Source organism: Leptopilina heterotoma, unplaced genomic scaffold (genome assembly GCF_015476425.1).
Source record: "Leptopilina heterotoma isolate Lh14 unplaced genomic scaffold, ASM1547642v1 Lhet_54, whole genome shotgun sequence".
In the NCBI taxonomy this organism is placed as follows: domain Eukaryota; kingdom Metazoa; phylum Arthropoda; class Insecta; order Hymenoptera; family Figitidae; genus Leptopilina; species Leptopilina heterotoma.
In genome coordinates, this window is record NW_025111118.1 from 5,550,247 (window position 1) to 5,568,705 (window position 18,459).

Genomic DNA, 18,459 nt, shown 5'->3' on the forward strand with positions numbered 1-18,459 from the left:
AAATTTGTGGGACTCATGGTTGAAAGGAAAACAAAGTAAAAAATCGAATCCCGAAACGTATTTCTTTATGGTTACAACAATTCGGTAATGTTACTTACTGTCAAGGTCGGCCACTATGTGTTTAAAATGCGCAAAGTTGAGGACGAGCTACTTCATTTGCAAAAACTGCAATTCTGTATAACTCATAATATAATTGATCATCTTATTAATATTTTTATTTAATTTTATTAATATTTTAGTGCAAAACTTTTTTTTATTTATATTTATTTTTTTATATTGTTTATTGTTATTATTTTGTTATTTCATTAAGTTACAAACTGTAAACAATAAAGAATCAATTTTCCGTAACTCCAAACATGTTATTTTATTTTTTAACGATTAATGCCCTTTGAATTTTAAACATGGCCGACCTTGACTGTAATGGCCAACCTGGACTACAAATTTTTTTTTTTTTAAATCTTTATAACTTTTTCATTTTTAAACCTGTCAATTTACTTTGTACAGAAAAAATGTTCCTATTAAACAGGACTTTCCAACCATATACTTCAATTGTCCAAATTCATTTTTAAAAAAAAGTTATAAACAAAAGTCAAAAAGGTGGCCGACCTAGACTATGTTCCCCTATAAATAAAATTATTTAGTAAATAATTTCTAAGTTATAATTTTATAATAGTTCTTCAAGAATTAAGTTATTTAAAAAGAAATTATTGTCAGAAATGGAAAAAATTGTAGGTTTTGTATTAAAATTTTTGTTTTTCTAGAAAAAAACTATTAAAAATAATATTTTAATTATTTGAATGTTAATTAATTATTTTTCTAAAGGTCTGCATTCTGTTGAATGAACCACCTTATAATTTATAAAATTCTTTACGATATCTATATTATTTAAATCATTAACATAAAAAGACATTTGTTTATATTATGCTGTGGTGTTAATAATCTAAATCGAAAATAAAACTCACTGAATTCTATAACATTCAGTCTTAATTTTATGGTTTCACTTTGAAAAAGATTTTAAAAACTAGCAAAACTTGTTTATTTTTGATTAGAAAAAGGTGAAAAAGGGAAAAAATCAGCAAAAAATGGGAAAAAGGTGACAAATCGTCAAAAAGGTGAAAAAAATTAATAGAATTGAAATAAGGGGACAAAAGGAAAAAAGGGGCCCAACTGTGATGCCTGGAAAATCCAAAAGTCAGTATACTTTTGGTTTTTAAATTTATTCTAAATTAATTATTATTTCAAATTAGTCCACAAACTGATTAAAATCAGTTAAAATAAAAATTTTAATTGATTCAAATTTACAGAGCCAAAATTCTATATTTAAAAGACAAAGAAAAAATTGCAATTAAGGAAATGTTACGTAATTAGTTTCTTTTACAGAAGTTATGCACTTTATGGAATTCGTGTAAAGGTCCTTGATACAAACATAGTACCTATACACATATAGAGCGAGGGAGAGAGAGAGAATGTTGAAGGTATTCAAAATTATAGGAGTAATTACTATATTCTGACGTTTGTACGACCCAGTTTGGAATAGTTTGAAATTTGTACCACATTCTGGCGCAATAAGGTCTTCACCAAAACCTCCGAATGGCCAAGAATAAACCTGAAAACAACAGGTTCTTGAAGAACTTATCTCTGTTCTATTGAGCGAACAAGTTTCGCTCAATTGGCCCATAACCGTATATTTTCAGCTTAATTTACTCCTAACTGTCCTGATTTAACACATTCCCAGAGTACAAAGTACTCAATTTTAGTTTACATTGGCAGCAGTATAAACGGAGAGAAATATTTGTTCAGGATCTCAAAACTTTTCAATTCTCGAGAATATTTGTCAAGGAAAAATAAAATATCAAAAACTTTTTTTTTTTCATACAGAATATATGTGGATAAAAATTCACTTTTACTTCTATATATACTTATTGAGAAAAAAAAATCGAAAAATTTAGGTCAAATGGAACACAGGTCAAGAGATTAATAAAATTTTGACATTGAAAATGACAATAATTTTGTTTAATTTTAGAAAAAAATAAAATTTAAATCGAATATTCTTTTCTTTCATTCATTTTGTTCACCGTTTAAAGTTTGACTTTTGTCTATGCTTTTTCTTTATTAATTAAAAATTTATTAATTAAACACTCATAAAATAGAAATTCAGGAAATTAAAGAAAACTGGGAACATTGTTAACATGTTGTTATTAAAAAAGAGAAATTATGTAAAGTTTTTTCTGAAAAAAATGCATTTTTGTAACAAAAATTGTAATTGACAAATAGAATTTCTTTTCTTCTAAAAATATTAGAAAATTGTTAAAAAATTAAAAATGGAAAATATTTTGTATATTTTCTATTTCTCAATTACATTTTTTTTTTTACAAAATTGAGTTTCTTTTAGAAAAATCATAAAAATTTTTGCTTAATTCTTATTTATAATCACAACTTTTCAACAAAATTTCATTTCTTTTTTCGAAAATAATAAATATAATTTGAACTACTTCTATTTCTCAATAACAATTTTTTAACGAGATTTCAAGTTTCTTTAGAAATAAAGAAAAGAAAATTTTACGAGTCACATTTGTTTACAAAATCCATAAGATAATACAGATTTTTTAAAAATATATTATTGCAATTAATAAAATAAAATAATGTAAAAACAATCTTTTAAATTAATTTTAAAGACACTTCAAAAAATTAAAATGTTTGATTTCTCCAACAATTTTAATAATAATTATGAAAATTTGAGTTTAGAATCTAATTTTCAAAATTTATTTCCTTTATTTAATTATTTTATTTAAATTAAATAAACTTTTTTCAGTGCAGCTATGTCTGAATTAAAAAAAACAATTTAAATAAAAGTTTTGTCACTTTCTCCAATAAAAAATAAAGATAAAATAAAAAATAATAAATAAAAAAGAATTTAATAAAAACGTTTTTGAATAAAAATTTTCGGAAGTTAAAATTAACTTAGCAGCAAAGTTTATACTAAAATTAATTTTTTCTAATAATTTTATTTTATAACATTTTTTCTCTTATTTTCAGTTATTTAAAGTTTTTTTTGTACGTGGATAAAATTTTTCTTTCGTGAAATAGTTATAAAAAAATTATTCCTAATTCTCTTGACAAATTTTTTTTTGCATTTGGATAAAAATTTCCAAAAAAAAGATTAAGAGTATTTTCGAATTTTCCAAATTTTTGCAGTACTTTTCATTAAGAGTATTTTCTCATAATTTTACAGATTAAAATTTTTAACATAGAAATATTTTTTTAAAGAACTTTTCTTTTAAAGAAAAATCGTAAACGAATGATTTTTTTTATATTCTAAAAGAATCACTTACCCCATGAGGACATCCACTATTATTTCCGCTTTGTCCTTTTGAAAATCTGCAACAACAAAAAATCACAATTGTATTAAATTTATTTGTTGATAAATAAGTTTATACTCAAATAACTTACAATAAAATAACATCTTTTATTTATTTCAATTCTAATTTTTATTTTTTATTTATTTTCCTATTTATTTAGAATATAAACTTATTTAATAATCCCATTTAATTTAATATTCCCGAAAAATTTACTTTTTTTGTTTATTGTTTCTTTTAATGGTAAAAAATATATTTAAGTTTTATTTCTAAATAATTATTTGTTTATTAATTCAAACTATAATATTAGAAGCAAAAAGTTGAAAAATTTCTGAAATGAAAAAATAAAATAAAAATAAATTACCAAAATTTAATTTACAGTTTTCTTTATTATTTCCTTTACTTTTTTATTTTATATCATACATTAAATATACAACTGTGGATTATGTCTATATTTCAAATAAACGTAAATAAACCAATTTTATAACTAATTTACGAATTTTATCAATTTCATCCATCAATATTCATTAATTTCATTTCGCAATTACTCTTTAAGTGATGGATTGACACACCCTTAATATATTGGAACTCTAGAAACAAGAGTTATTACACACGAATCGATTTGACATTTACATTATACATTAAACTTTTTTTTTCCCTCCAAATATGTGTATTTGCAAAAAAAAAAAAAAAGAAAGAAAAAGAAAAGAAAAAAAATTGTCCACCGATATAGATAAGACATTACGATCATCCCCAAGTAATCTTCCCCTGGACAGTATATGGGGGGTGAGTAATAGTTTGGTCTACTTCTCACTGGTCTCCTTCTATATACGATGAGGTTTTTTTTCCTATTAACCTAACCAGGGGTTATTTGTCCAAAAACCGATAGGGTTCACTGGACACTTGATGTTCCTTTCGACAAGTATTTTTCTAGCCTACTTCCAAACAAATACCTATAAATCCACGACGACAGATTCCATGTTTTTGTAAATATTTCCCCAAAGTCTTCAAAAATTTATCGTCTCTCTGTTGTTAATAAAAAGAGGAGGAAACAATTTTATTTTCCAATTGGAAAAAAAATTTATTAAACAAATTAATTTATTAAAAATTAATCTATTGTTTCTCTATATATTTTTTTCCTTTTTTCATAAATTAAAAAAATATTGAAAATACTGCTCATAAAATTATCATAAAAGTAAAAAATTAAAAAATTTATCACGATTCTATAAATAATTAATATTATGCAACTGAAAAAAAATGATTAAATAACGAATTTCTTGTCTAATGTCAAATAAATATTTACTTGAATCAAAATAATTTTTAATTAATATATAAATATCTACTTGAATTAAAATAATTTTTAATTTACTCAAATAAATATTTACTTGAATCAAAATAATTTTTAATTTAACCAAATAAATATTTACAATCTCATAATTTTTTAATTTAATCAACTAAATATATACTTGAACCAAATAATTTTTATTTAAATCAGATAAAAAGGTTTTGTACCTATAATTTGAGTATTTTAAGCAAAAACCATTTAATTCGCTAACATAAAAATTATTTTTTTTTTTTTTATTACTCTCTCCCTGCACAAGCCGCAGGGTTCGAGGCAATAGTTTATTTGAATCAAATACATTTTTTATTGTTTAATTTTAATATAAATATAAAAAATACAAATATAAACAACAATAATAATATTTTTTTGGCCTTTTCATTATTTTTCAATTTAATTAATACGGTCAACAACAAAAAATCACATAAAATAATAATAATAATAAAAATAATAAAAATAGCAATAATAAAATAAACAATAATAGTAATAATCATAATAATAATAATAGTAATAATAATTAGCAATTTTAAAAATAATAGAATTTAAAAATTTGTAATTCACATTTTTGTTCAAAACACTAAAAAAATCCAATTTTGGAAAAATTCAAATAATTGCAGAAATTCAATTATATACAAGAGTGATAGAATTCTTCTCATAAAATTCAATTATTCTTCAAATTTAAAAAAAATTCTCGACAAAATCCCAATTATCTTTATAAATAACAAAATTCTTCCCCAAAGTTCAATTATTTTCAAATCAATTTCAAATTCCCAAAAATAGTACGCAAACAATTTAATTATTTTCATAAATAATAAATATTTCTCAGGAATTCAATTATTTACAAATTTTTTATAAATTTCTTCGCAATAATACAATTATTTTTATAAATAATAAAATTTTTTCAATTATTTTCATAAAAAATAATTGAAAATTGTAGAAAATAATAATTGATTTCAAATGATGAAAATAATTTTGAAAAAGTTACTGTAATAATATTCTTATAATATAAAAGAATGATTTTATCACTCGGTTATCTTTAATTATTATAAAACATAAAGAAATCGAGTCTTCTCGAAGACTCCGAGTCTTCGACTCGGAGCAATCGCTATCTTCATGTTTTATAAAAATATTCTTATAAGTTATTGAATTTAAAAAGATTTGAATTTGAATGTTTTAAAAAATTTTAATTCCTACGGAAAAATAATATTTAAATGTTTATTTAAAAAAGAGTTATTGATGTTTTCGAATAATTTTGCAATTTAAGAAATTCGTAAATTAATGTAACAGAACTTTTTCTTTGAGTAAAATTTTGTTCTTTATTTTCTAAAAATTTATAAAGTTTCAATTTCATTTTCAATTAAAATTTGTAATTGACAAATAGAATAGAATATGTAATGTTTCTTTTCCAAAAGAAAAGAATGAGTTTCTGAACAATATTCTTATTGAGAATTATAAATTATGCATAAAATATTTCCTATTTCTTAATTATAATTTTTTAACAATTAACAATTTTCTCATATTTTTTATAAATAAAAAAGAGAAAAATTTGCATAATTTAGATCAGTCAAACGAAATTTGTTAGAGAAAAAAGCATATAATAAACAAAATTTATTTGTTAATCATAATTTTTTTATATTTTCTAATTTCAAATATTCTTTTATTATAAATCATGAAAAAATACCTGCATTTTTTCGATCTGTCAAACAATATTTTTTAAAGAAAAAAAAAACCAAAAAAAAAAAAAACAAAAGCATACACAAAAACTAACTTTAAAGTGTGGACAGACAGAATGAAAAAATGAAATACGAAGATTATTATAGTTAATTATTAAATTATTATTATTATTATATTATTCTTGCAATTCTTTTTATTACAAAAAATAATCGTTCGAGAAAAAATAAAAGTAGTTTGAAAGAAAATGAACAATTCACGCAATTTGTGCGTCGCGAAATCACATTAAAACAAAAATGGGGGAAAAAAAAGTTTCTTCTATTTTATTAATCACTTTATCATTTCTCACAGATGACTAGATTGACAGTGGTAATCAAGAATTTAATGATCAATAAAAATTTAAAGATAGATTTTTATTTCACTGAATTCAATTTGAAGTAAGAGTTCCTTTACGACAGCGCAGTTTGTCGTGTGGCCTCTTTTCAGGCGTAAGAGATTAAATTCTTGAATATGAAAATTGCCTACACTGTTAAAATTGTTCGTAAATTTTAAATAAACTGCAATATATAACGTTCTGCGGTATATTAAATAATTTAATATACAGACGTATTTTGCAAAACGACTTCATTCCAAATTATATCGCACAATTTATAATTGACTCCCTCATAATTTTTAAATTACTATTATTACTGTTATTAATATTATTATTATTATTATTATTATTATTATTATTATTATTATTATTATTATTATTATTATTATTATTATTATTATTATTATTATTTTATTAATTATTATTACGCTTATAAACAAATTAATAAATTTAAAAATTCTAATGTTTATTTATTTAAAAAAAAATTTTCTTTTTCATTTTTTTTAAATTTACTTTTTATTATTTTTTACTATTATTGTTACTATTATTAATACAGTCATTGTTACTATTATTATTTTTTTTTATAAATTTACTATTTTATTAATACATTTTAAAAGTTTAATTTTAATAAATTTTAGGTACTATTTTTAGTAAATACTTTTTATTTTAATAATCTTTTTCTATATTAGGTATATTTATATTTGCCGCTTTTGAATATTTAATTAATAACACAGTTAATAGTGAATAGTAGTTAATAATAATAAAAAATAGTTAATAGGTAGTCGTTACTATTAGGAAAATAGATTAAAGTTAATAACAAAAATATAGTTAATAATAGTAATAATAGTTAATAATAAAAAAATAGTGAATAGTTAATTGATAATAATAATTAATAATAGTTAATAATAAAAAAAAATAGTGAATAGTTAATAGATAATAATAATTAATAATAGTAAAAAATAGTGAATAATATTGAATAGTTAATAATAAAATAGTTATCTTAAAAATAAAAACAGTAATAATAGTTAATAATAATAATAATAATTAATAACAATAAAAAAATAGTGAATAATAAAACAGAAATCCTAAAAATAAAAAAAAGAATCCAATTTAATGAAAATAAAAGAGTACTTTCGATGTCTCTATTTTCAATTGAGAAGAAAATTTCAGGAGATTCTTTCTAATTTAAATGTTTTTACTCTAGAAAAAATGAAGCTTTTAGCCGAAGACGCTTGGGGGAGAAAGAAAGAAAGAAAGAAAAGGAAGGAAGAGAAAAAAAAGGACACACAATTGTATTTTTTATTGTTCTGGATACCAATCTGTGTCCCATGCTCACGTTAAATTTCATTAAGTTCTTCCACTTGCTCAGTTTCTCTCGTCGTTTCTATCTCTCTATAAATCTTCCTTTGCTCCCTTATCTTTCTCTCTCTCTCCCTCTCTCTCTCACTTCATCCAGGATCAACACCTTCAGTCTACAGACAATAGACAAAGTAGGGCGTGTACCGAAACACGAAGACAGATTGATCACACAAAATAAATGATGAATTTAATTATATCAACAGCGAATGGTCCCTTGCCACTAGCAGCAATAGAGAGTGAGAGAGAGTGAGAGAGAAGAGAGAGTTTTAGAGTACGAGGGGGTGGGGGAGCTTAATCAAGATAATTGTTGAGCTATGCCTCGTTCTTGGCTCATATTAAAAACACATTAGACTAATGGCACTGCACACCTGAGTGCAAAACTCTGTAAGCAAACGATGCCACTTTTTTGCGAAAAATTCAAAATAATATACGCTCGCTTACGTCAAAACCAAGTCATGTTACCGAGAAATTCTCTCTATTTTTTTTCTCCTCTTCACTTCTTTTCTTTTCTCGTTTTTTCTTAATTACAGACATCGTACGCTAGACAAATGAATTGTTTCTTGCTTTATTATTACTTTTATTTTTATTTCTTTATTTTCACACCGGGAAAAAAGAGATGTTTTGACTCAGTGTACTATATCAAGTGTTTATTTGGTTTGACTAATTTTATTTGGTTTAAATAAATTTCATTGGATTTAAATAAATTTTATTTGGTACAGATAAATTTCATTGGATTTAAATAAATTTTATTTGGTACAGATAAATTTCATTGGATTTAAATAAATTTTATTTGATACAAATAAATTTCATTGGATTTAAATAAATTTTATTTGTTTTAGATAAATTTCATTGGATTTAAATAAATTTTATTTGGTACAAATAAATTTCATTGGATTTAAATCAATTTGATTTGGTTCAAATAAATTCTCTCTAAATTTCAATTAGTAAAAATAGTTACTAATTTAAATTAGTTACTGCCTCTTTGCTTTTGAATTAAAAAATTTTACTAATAAATGAGTAGAAATTACAGTTTATTAGTAAAATTTATTAATACAAAAGCAAAAACTCAGTCACTAATTCCAATTAATAAACATTCTAACTAATTTAAATTTAGAGTTAGAAATTTGAATTAGTTAAAAATTACTACTTATTAAATTTACTTTTATGACTGGTCAACATAACTGAAATTTTTGGTAACTAATTTAAATAGTGAAATTTGACTATTTTTTTAGTTGTTTACTTCCTAATGATTAGTACTTTTCGAATAATAATTAGTAATTTTCTACTAATAATTAGTTATTTTTTTACTAATTGCTGAAGCAAAAAAAATTATTATTTGCTAATTAGTATAGTAACTAATAAATTTTTAGTAAAGAAAATACAATGAAAACCGCTGCCAAGTTGTATAATTTTTTTTATAATTTTGGTGCTCATTTCATGAACACTTTACTTCCTCATGGAGATAAAAATAATAGAAATATATGAATAACTTTTTATAAATATGGTAAAAGTGATTGAATTTTGGGTCAATCAATTTATTTTTAAATACCCTACAAGATAATTACAATAATTTAATAGTTAAACAAAAATTTTTAAACAAAAAAGTTGAGAAAATGTCATTTTCGACAATTTTTGGTTTTTAAAATACCAATAATTTCGAAATTTATTATCGAATTAGGTTCAAAAATAGGTCAATCGAAGCGTTTTTTGAAGCTCTACAAGTCGGTAACGATAATTTTAAGATTACTTCTACATTTTTCAACAAAATTTTCAAAAAAGTCTTATTTTCCAAAATTTTGAATTTTTAAAAGTTTAATATCTCCGGTTAATATGGACGAAAAATGTTCAATTAGGGCTCAAAAGATGCGTCTAAAAAAACTCTACAAAATTATGGAAAAACATTTATAGGTGTCCTAACATTTTTTTAAAGTTATGGGCAAAAAACGTTTTTTTGCAAAATTAAAAATCCAAAAAAAATTTAGTTAAACTTTATTAATCTATCTCAAAGTACTCTCATTTTATGTCCGCAGGTGAGATCTATAATTTAAAAAAAAATTCAACCCAAAAGCTCTTCATGATTTCGAGATATTAATGAAAATGTGATGTTTACACACACACACACACACACATACGGAATGACATTTTTTAAAAATGTCATTTTTGAACTCCTGAGGTCAAATAACATAAAGATATGTCAAAAAATCGAACTCGAAAAATTTCGGTATTACAATACTTCCTCTATGAGGAAGTAATAGAATAAAAAAGTAAAATAAAGCTTTATTATTTACTAAAACTTTTTTATTTAGTAACTAATAAAATTTTAGTAAAGATAATGGAACAAGAAAGCAAAATATAGTCTTATTTTTTACTAAACATTTTTTCTTTACTAAAAAGTTCTTATTTACTAATGTTGTATTTACTCTCAAAATTTGAATTAGTAAAAATGTTTATTAATTTGCATTAGTGGCTAATATTTTCCTTTGAATTAGTAAATTTTACTAACAAATAGTAATTTGTACTAATTTATTAGTAAAATCAATTACTAAAGTTTACTAATTAAAAATCAAAAAGTCAGTCACTAATTCAAATTAATAAACGTTCTTACTAATTTAAATTTATAGTTTCATTTGGTTAAAATGAAAATTAATTGTGTTAAATAAATTTTATTTGGTTGAAATCAAAATTGTATTTCTACCGAATTAAATTTTAAATTAACGAAAGAAAATAATTTATAATTGGCAGATTCTGAGATAAATTTACTTTTAGATTTATTAATTATTATTATTTGAATTTACTTTTATTTAAGTTAAATAAAATATATTTAGTTTCAATAAAATTTTTCTCAGTAACTGATTCAAACTAATTTTTTTACTAATTAATTAGTTAATAATAATTAAATATTAGTTAAATTTACTTTTATTTCATGAAAAAATAACTAAAATTTTTGGTAACTGATTCAATTAGGCAAAATTAACTTTTTTTAAGTTATTTATTTACTAATAATTACCTGTATTCTACTAATAGTTAGTTATTTATTCACTAACTCTCTGAATCTGAACTAGTTAAAAATATCTTACTATTAATAAAATGTTGGTTGATCTTTTGCTTTATGAAATAATAAAAAATAACTAATTATTAGTAAATAAATAACTACAAAAATAATTAAATTTTACTAATTAAATTAATTATCAAAAATTTCAGTTACCATATTGATACATTTATCTAATTTTGTATTCGTCTTTTAAAATATTTTTTGGAGTAAATAAAAAATAAGTTGCGACAAAAGTATTTTTTCAATTAAAAAATTTAATTAGAATTTGTTTTTAAAAATAAGTCTTGAATAAACGAATAAATTGAAAAAATAAATTTTTTCTAAAATACTATTTTAATTAAGCAACAAATTTTAAAAGTGAATCAAGTTTTTTCTAATTTTATACGCAAATCATATTCTTTCTACGGAAAAATTAAAAAATACCTAACAATTACCACGAGAATTAATGCCAAAAAAGCATTTTTTCTCATCTCTCGTCATAAAAAAATGTTGTTTGACAAAAATTTATTAATCTACCAAAATTTGTTGTGTTTTTCTTAAAATAAATAAAGTAAATAAAAGTAAACAATAAATTTTAACCTGGATGTCGATTATATAATTTTATTTTCACTTTGTCTTTCGTTTTCAGTTTCACTTTAATAAATTTTTATTTTTACTTTGACTTTCATTTCCATCTTTATTTTGATAGATTTTTATTTTTACAAATCAATTTGCTAGTTTTTTATTTTCATTGACACTTTAATAGATTTTTTTTCTTTTAGTTTCACTGTAGTTTTAATAAATTTTTCTTTTTACTTTGACTTTCATTTTCATTTTTACTTTAATAGATTTTTATTTTCACTGTTATTACAGTACCGTCCGAAATTGTCAGTCCACCCATTTTCAAAGGAATGACAAAAATTTTTTAACATAAAATTCATAAAAAGTAAAATTTTTTTTGTTTTTTATTTTGAAAGACGATAAAATTTTAAAAAGAATAAGACCTTACAGAAGTCATTTGGCCAAAATTTGTAGAAGATATTCTTAAAAATCGTCATTTTCAATGTTTTACAAAAATTTGAATAACTTCTAAAATAATGAACGCTTTTTAATAATCTTAGGCTTATTTTAAAGACCATTTTCTACAGAATAAGAATTACTTATAGGCATTAACCTGTAATTTTTAACTTGGAGTAAGCATGACGTCAAAGTTGGACAAAAAAATTCAAAAAATTTGAAATAATATTATTAAAAGAAAAATAATTTTTGAAACTCAAACATATATTTTTATTAAATTTTCTTGAAAAATCTACACCATATCATGTTTTATATATGTTCTAGAATAGTTTTTAGTACAAAAAATTGATTTCAAATTTTTCCAATTTTTTTGTCTAATTTTGACGTCATGCTTATTCCAAGTTAAAAATGACAGGTTAATGCCTATAAGTAATTCTTATTCCGTAGAAAAAGACCTTTAAAATAAGCCTAAGATTATTAAAAAGCGTTCATTATTTTAGAAGTTATTTAAATTTTTGTAAAACATTGAAAATGACGATTTTTAGGAATATCTTCTACAAATTTTGGCCAAATGACTTCTGTAAGGTCTTATTCTTTTCAAAATTTTATCGTCTTTCAAAATATAAACCAAAAAAAATTTTAGTTTTCATGAATTTTATGTTAAAAAATTTTTGTCATTCCTTTAAAAATGGGTGGACTGACAATTGCGGACGGTACTGTATAATAAATTTTTGTTTCTACTTTGGCTTTCATTGCAACTTTAACAAATTTTTATTTTCACTTTCAATTTTATTTTCTCTTTCTGATTTGAAAAATTTTTATTTTCCTTATTACTTTGCTAGAAAATGAAAATGAAAATCTGTCAAAATGAAAATTAAAATAAAAGTAAAAATCAATGTGAAAATGAAAGTGAAAATAAGAAACTTATAAAGTGAAAATGAAAAGAGAATTAAAAATTTGTCCAGGTGAAAATAAAAATAGAAATGAAAGTAAAAATAAAATTCTATTACAATAAATGGGAAAATGAAAACGAAAGTAATAAAAAAAATTGGTTAAAGTGAAAATGAAAGTGAAAATAAAAATCTATTAAAGTAAATAAGAGAATGAAAGCGAAAGTAATAAAAAAATTGGTTAAAGTGAAAATGAAAGTGAAAATAAAAATCTGTCAAGATGAAAGTGAAACTGAAAGTCAAAGAAATGAAATTGTAGACAATCGACCCACTTAATTTTTTGGATTTCTTTCTCGTATTTTATTGCTTGCAATTTCTAACCAAAAAATACCAGAAACATTAAAACAGATTTTTTTTAAAAATATAAAATCAAAACCAAGTTAATTGTACCTTGAAGAAAAAAAATTGTACCATTTCCAAAAAAAAATTGCCAACAGATTGAAACCACATATTTTATAAATAAAAAATTCTCCCGATTGAAAGTTGCCGTATTTTTTTTGTTTCCACTTTTTTTTTATTTCTTTTTTCAAATGCAAATGATAAATGCATTACATTCATTAAACTCATAATAAACATTCGAACGCTAACGATATAGAGTTGTAAATGAACAGGATTGTCAATGGAATTTTAAGTGTCGTACATCATTACACAGTATAACGTCAGGGATGTCATGAGCATTTAACGATGCGTGAATAATGAATTTGCATATGTATTGTGTAATGGTCAGTAAATAAACTTCAGGTTTAATTTTGTTCAGCACCGTTGGATTGCTCTGAGTTTTCACTAAATGAAGAGAAATTAATTTTAATTTTGGTTCATATAATCTTCAAAGGGTTATTTTAATATTACTGAGCCAACATGACAAAGGAATTCTTCCTCAGTTTCCACATCAACAAGTTTTCATTTGTGAAATTTAACCAGCTCTTATAACACAGAGAGTTCAATTTTAATTTTCATGAAGCATTTAATTGCCTATACTGTCAAAAACACAGTTACATTATTATTTTCTTTGTACATCTCATATTATTATTATTATTTCGTTAATCACTATTTATTTTCGGGTTAAAAATATCTAAGTACTCTAATTCATAACTTACAATTACTCTCTATATTAATATTCACCCTTTATTAATATTTACCTTCTATTTTCCCTTTATTTACATTTTATCTACATTTTATTTTACATTTTATTTGCCGTCTATTAATATTTACCGTTTATTGATTGATATTTACCTCCTATTGATATTCACCACTTATTAATATTTTAATAGAAAATAATTAGCATATTTTCGAGAAGAAAAATGTCGAAACAAATCTTCCGAAAAAAGGAAAAGAAGAAAAATTAGATAAATTATTCAACGAACAGAAAGTGCAAGTCACTGAAATGCAAAAATGTTGTAAATTATTCGTTTTATATTTTAAAGCATAAATTTAAAAAAAATGACTTTAAACAAGTGACTAAAAAGAAAAAAAAAGAATACACTATATACTGAGAGGTCATAAAATTTTCAAGAAAACGAGCCATAAAATTATGACAGACCTGATAAATCATTCTGTAATTAGAGTATAACTCCAACATTTATTTGAGATTTTATGGGTTGAATGAAATTCGCTGGCAGATGCTCTAGACATTTTGCAAAATAGTTGTCAGTGAAGAAAATTAAAACGATTTCTATTTAACTAATTTGCCCAGGAAGAGAAGCATTAAAAAAATCTCTCTCTCACACACACAATCGCAATTATTATTTTTTTTTTTCAATTTTTCAGGTGTATGAAAAATAAGATTTGCTTAAAATTAGAGCAATTTTTGAAAAGTGGGCTAAATAACAATACTTTAATTATAATAATAGTCTAGTGTTCCGGATTGTGCAACAACAATAATTTTTTTTACATATTTATTTATTCGGGGCTATTATAAACTAGCCTTAAGTTACAGTCTCTCTGTAGAATTTTTTCAGTATAATACCGAACCGATAACAGTTTATTTCTAAATTAAAAATCGTGCATTTTTCTCTCAATTTAAGAAAACTGATTTTTAGTCAATTAGCCAAAAAAGGGTAGGTACGAATTTAGTACTACAAATTAATTAATTAATTTTGCAAGTGAAGATCAATTTCATATTTTAAAATGCTAATAAAAATTAGAGCTGAACCTTTTTATCTACTAAATAATAGTCACAACAATTACTCATTTCTCATCTAATATTAATACATTTGAATAATTTTAATTCAGTAAATAAATTTCTGTTTATAAATAAAAAATATTTTCTATAAATAGAAAGAGAAAATTATGTAAAATAAAAATTTTGCGATAAAATAAACATATGCGATAAATATATAAAAAATTATACGTGAAACAAAAAGAATTATACGCGCCACAATGAGAATAATATTCTAAATGAGAATTTCACCGAATGAAAATGATTGCTAAATGAAATGTAGGTCAAATGAAAATTATAGGATCTAATGAGTAGAATTATGCCAAATACAATTTACGACAAATATAGAATCGCTGATATCAGGATTCAGGTCAAAAGGAATATTATATATCTCATTTTCGATTTCGAAAATAAGCCTCACACACTTTGTGAAATACAATTCAAGAATCGTAATTAATGAGCATTAATTATAGTGAAAATAATAATAATAATAATAATAATAATAATAATAATAATAATAATAATAATAATAATAATAATAATAATAATAACAAAAATAATAATAATTATGATAATAATAAAAGAATAATTGTCATAAAAACCAAATTATGTTCTTATTAAGTATTAAACAAAATAAGAATGTTAACTTTGTTAATTTGATTTAAAAAAAAAAAATAATAAAATAATTTTTACAATGAAAAAAAAATTATAAAAGTCTTAATTTTATCAAAATTTCATTTTGTAAAATAATAATCATAATTATATTTTTAAGAATAATACCAATTGTAAGTAATAATTTTACTACAAACTAGTTAAATTTTACTAATTTTTAGTTTCAGTATTTTTTTCAAGGACCTTAATACTAATTAATCTACTAATTTTTAGTAGAATTTTACTAATTAATAGAATTTTACCTAATTATAGTAAAATTTTATTAATTAATAGTTTACTTAATTAATAGAATTTTACTAACAATAAAACACTATTTTTTAGTAGACTTCCTCTAATTCAGATTCAAAGAGTGAACTATCGAGAAATTAAAATAAAAATGTCTGTATTTATAATAATATTTCACGGCAATTTTTTTCCATACAGTATTTTTTTTTTATTTTAATATAATAAACGAGCTTTGTAATTATTATATGTACGTATTTTTGGATTAATAGGAGCAATTTAATTACATTTGTAATGAAACGAATATTTCTTTATGAAAAATTTTTATTTACTATTTCCTATATATGCATATTTCAAATAGCAAATAACCAAATAATAAATTAAAAATGCTTCATATCTCCGAGTATCTCATTTAAAAATACCATCAGTGATATAAATTCAATTATTATTTCCGACACATTCTTTAATGTTAAATTTTCGTAATAATCAAATAATTTCCGTTGCAAATTTTGCTTTTTATTTTGAATTTCAATTTTAATTATTCTCTTAATCGAAATTTGTTAAAAATAATTACTCTCTAAATTTGAATTAGTTAAAATTTTTACTAATTTGAATGAGTGACTGACTTTTTGCTTCAATAATTAATGAAAAATAAATAATTATTACTAGAAAACAACTAATTTTTTTTCTAAATTGAAAATAAATAAATGTATCAATAACTAAAATTTTTGATAATATAATTTATGTAGTAAAGTTTAATTATTTTTGTAGTTATTTATTTACTAATAATTAGTTATTTTTTATTATTTCAGAAAGCAAAAGATCAACCAACATTTTATTAATAGTAAGATATTTTTAACTAGTTCAGATTCAGAGAGTTAGTGAATAAATAACTAATTATTAGTAGAATACAGGTAATTATTAGTAAATAAATAACTTAAAAAAAGTTAATTTTGCCTAATTGAATCAGTTACCAAAAATTTTAGTAATTTTTTCATGAAATAAAAGTAAATTTAACTAATATTTAATTATTATTAACTAATTAATTAGTAAAAAAATTAGTTTGAATCAGTTACTGAGAAAAATTTTATTGAATCTAAATATAATTTATTTAACTTAAATAAAAGTAAATTCAAATAATAATAATTAATAAATCTAAAAGTAAATTTATCTCAGAATCTGCCAATTATAAATTATTTTCTTTCTTTAATTTAAAATTTAATTCGGTAGAAATACAATTTTGATTTCAACCAAATAAAATTTATTTAAAACAATTAATTTTCATTTTAACCAAATGAAACTATAAATTTAAATTAGTAAGAACGTTTATTAATTTGAATTAGTGACTGACTTTTTGATTTTTAATTAGTAAACTTTAGTAATTGATTTTACTAATAAATTAGTACAAATTACTATTTGTTAGTAAAATTTACTAATTCAAAGGAAAATATTAGTCACTAATGCAAATTAATAAACATTTTTACTAATTCAAATTTTGAGAGTAAATACAACATTAGTAAATAAGAACTTTTTAGTAAAGAAAAAATGTCTAGTAAAAAATAAGACTATAATTTGCTTTCTTGTTCCATTATCGTTACTAAAATTTTATTAGTTAATAAATAAAAAAAATTTAGTAAATAATAAAGCTTTATTTTACTTGTTTATTCTATTTCCATTGTATTTTCTTCATTAAAAATTTATTAGTTACTAAACTAATTAGTAAATAATAATTTTTTTTGCTTCAGCAATTAGTAAAAAAAATAACTAATTATTAGTAGAAAATTACTAATTATTATTCGAAAAGTACTAATCATTAGGAAGTAAATAACTACAAAAATAGTCAAATTTCACTATTTAAATTAGTTACCAAAAATTTCAGTTATGTTGACCAGTCATAAAAGTAAATTTAATAAGTAGTTATTTTTAACTAATTCAAATTTCTAACTCTAAATTTGAATTAGTAAAAACGTTTATTAATTTAAATTATAGTGACTGACTATTTGCTTTTGAATTAATAAATTTTACTAACAAACTGTAATTTCTACTAATTTATTAGTAAAACTTTCTAATTCAAAAGCAGAAAGGCAGCAACTAATTTAAGTTAGTTACCATTTTTACTAATTCAAATTTAGAGAGAATTTATTTGAACCAAATCAAATTTATTTAAATCCAATGAAATTTATTTGAACCAAATAAAATTAGTCAAACTCTTTTTAATTTGAACTAGTGATTGACATTTTCCTTTTGAATTAGTAAACTTTAGTAATAATTTTACTAGTAAATTAGTACAAATTACTATTTGTTTATAAAA

The 18,459-nt window shown here is 21.6% G+C and overlaps 1 protein-coding gene across 2 annotated transcripts in view; it reads right to left on the bottom strand.

Annotated features, from left to right (window-relative positions):
- The window catches only part of LOC122508535, an 843,732-nt gene that overhangs the window by 707,632 nt on the left and 117,641 nt on the right, over nt 1-18,459 (bottom strand). For both annotated transcript variants that reach the window (XM_043621950.1, XM_043621952.1), the window contains one exon: nt 3,333-3,378. The gene's annotated coding sequence lies outside the window, so the exon portion shown is untranslated. The remainder of the gene's footprint in view (nt 1-3,332; nt 3,379-18,459) is intronic.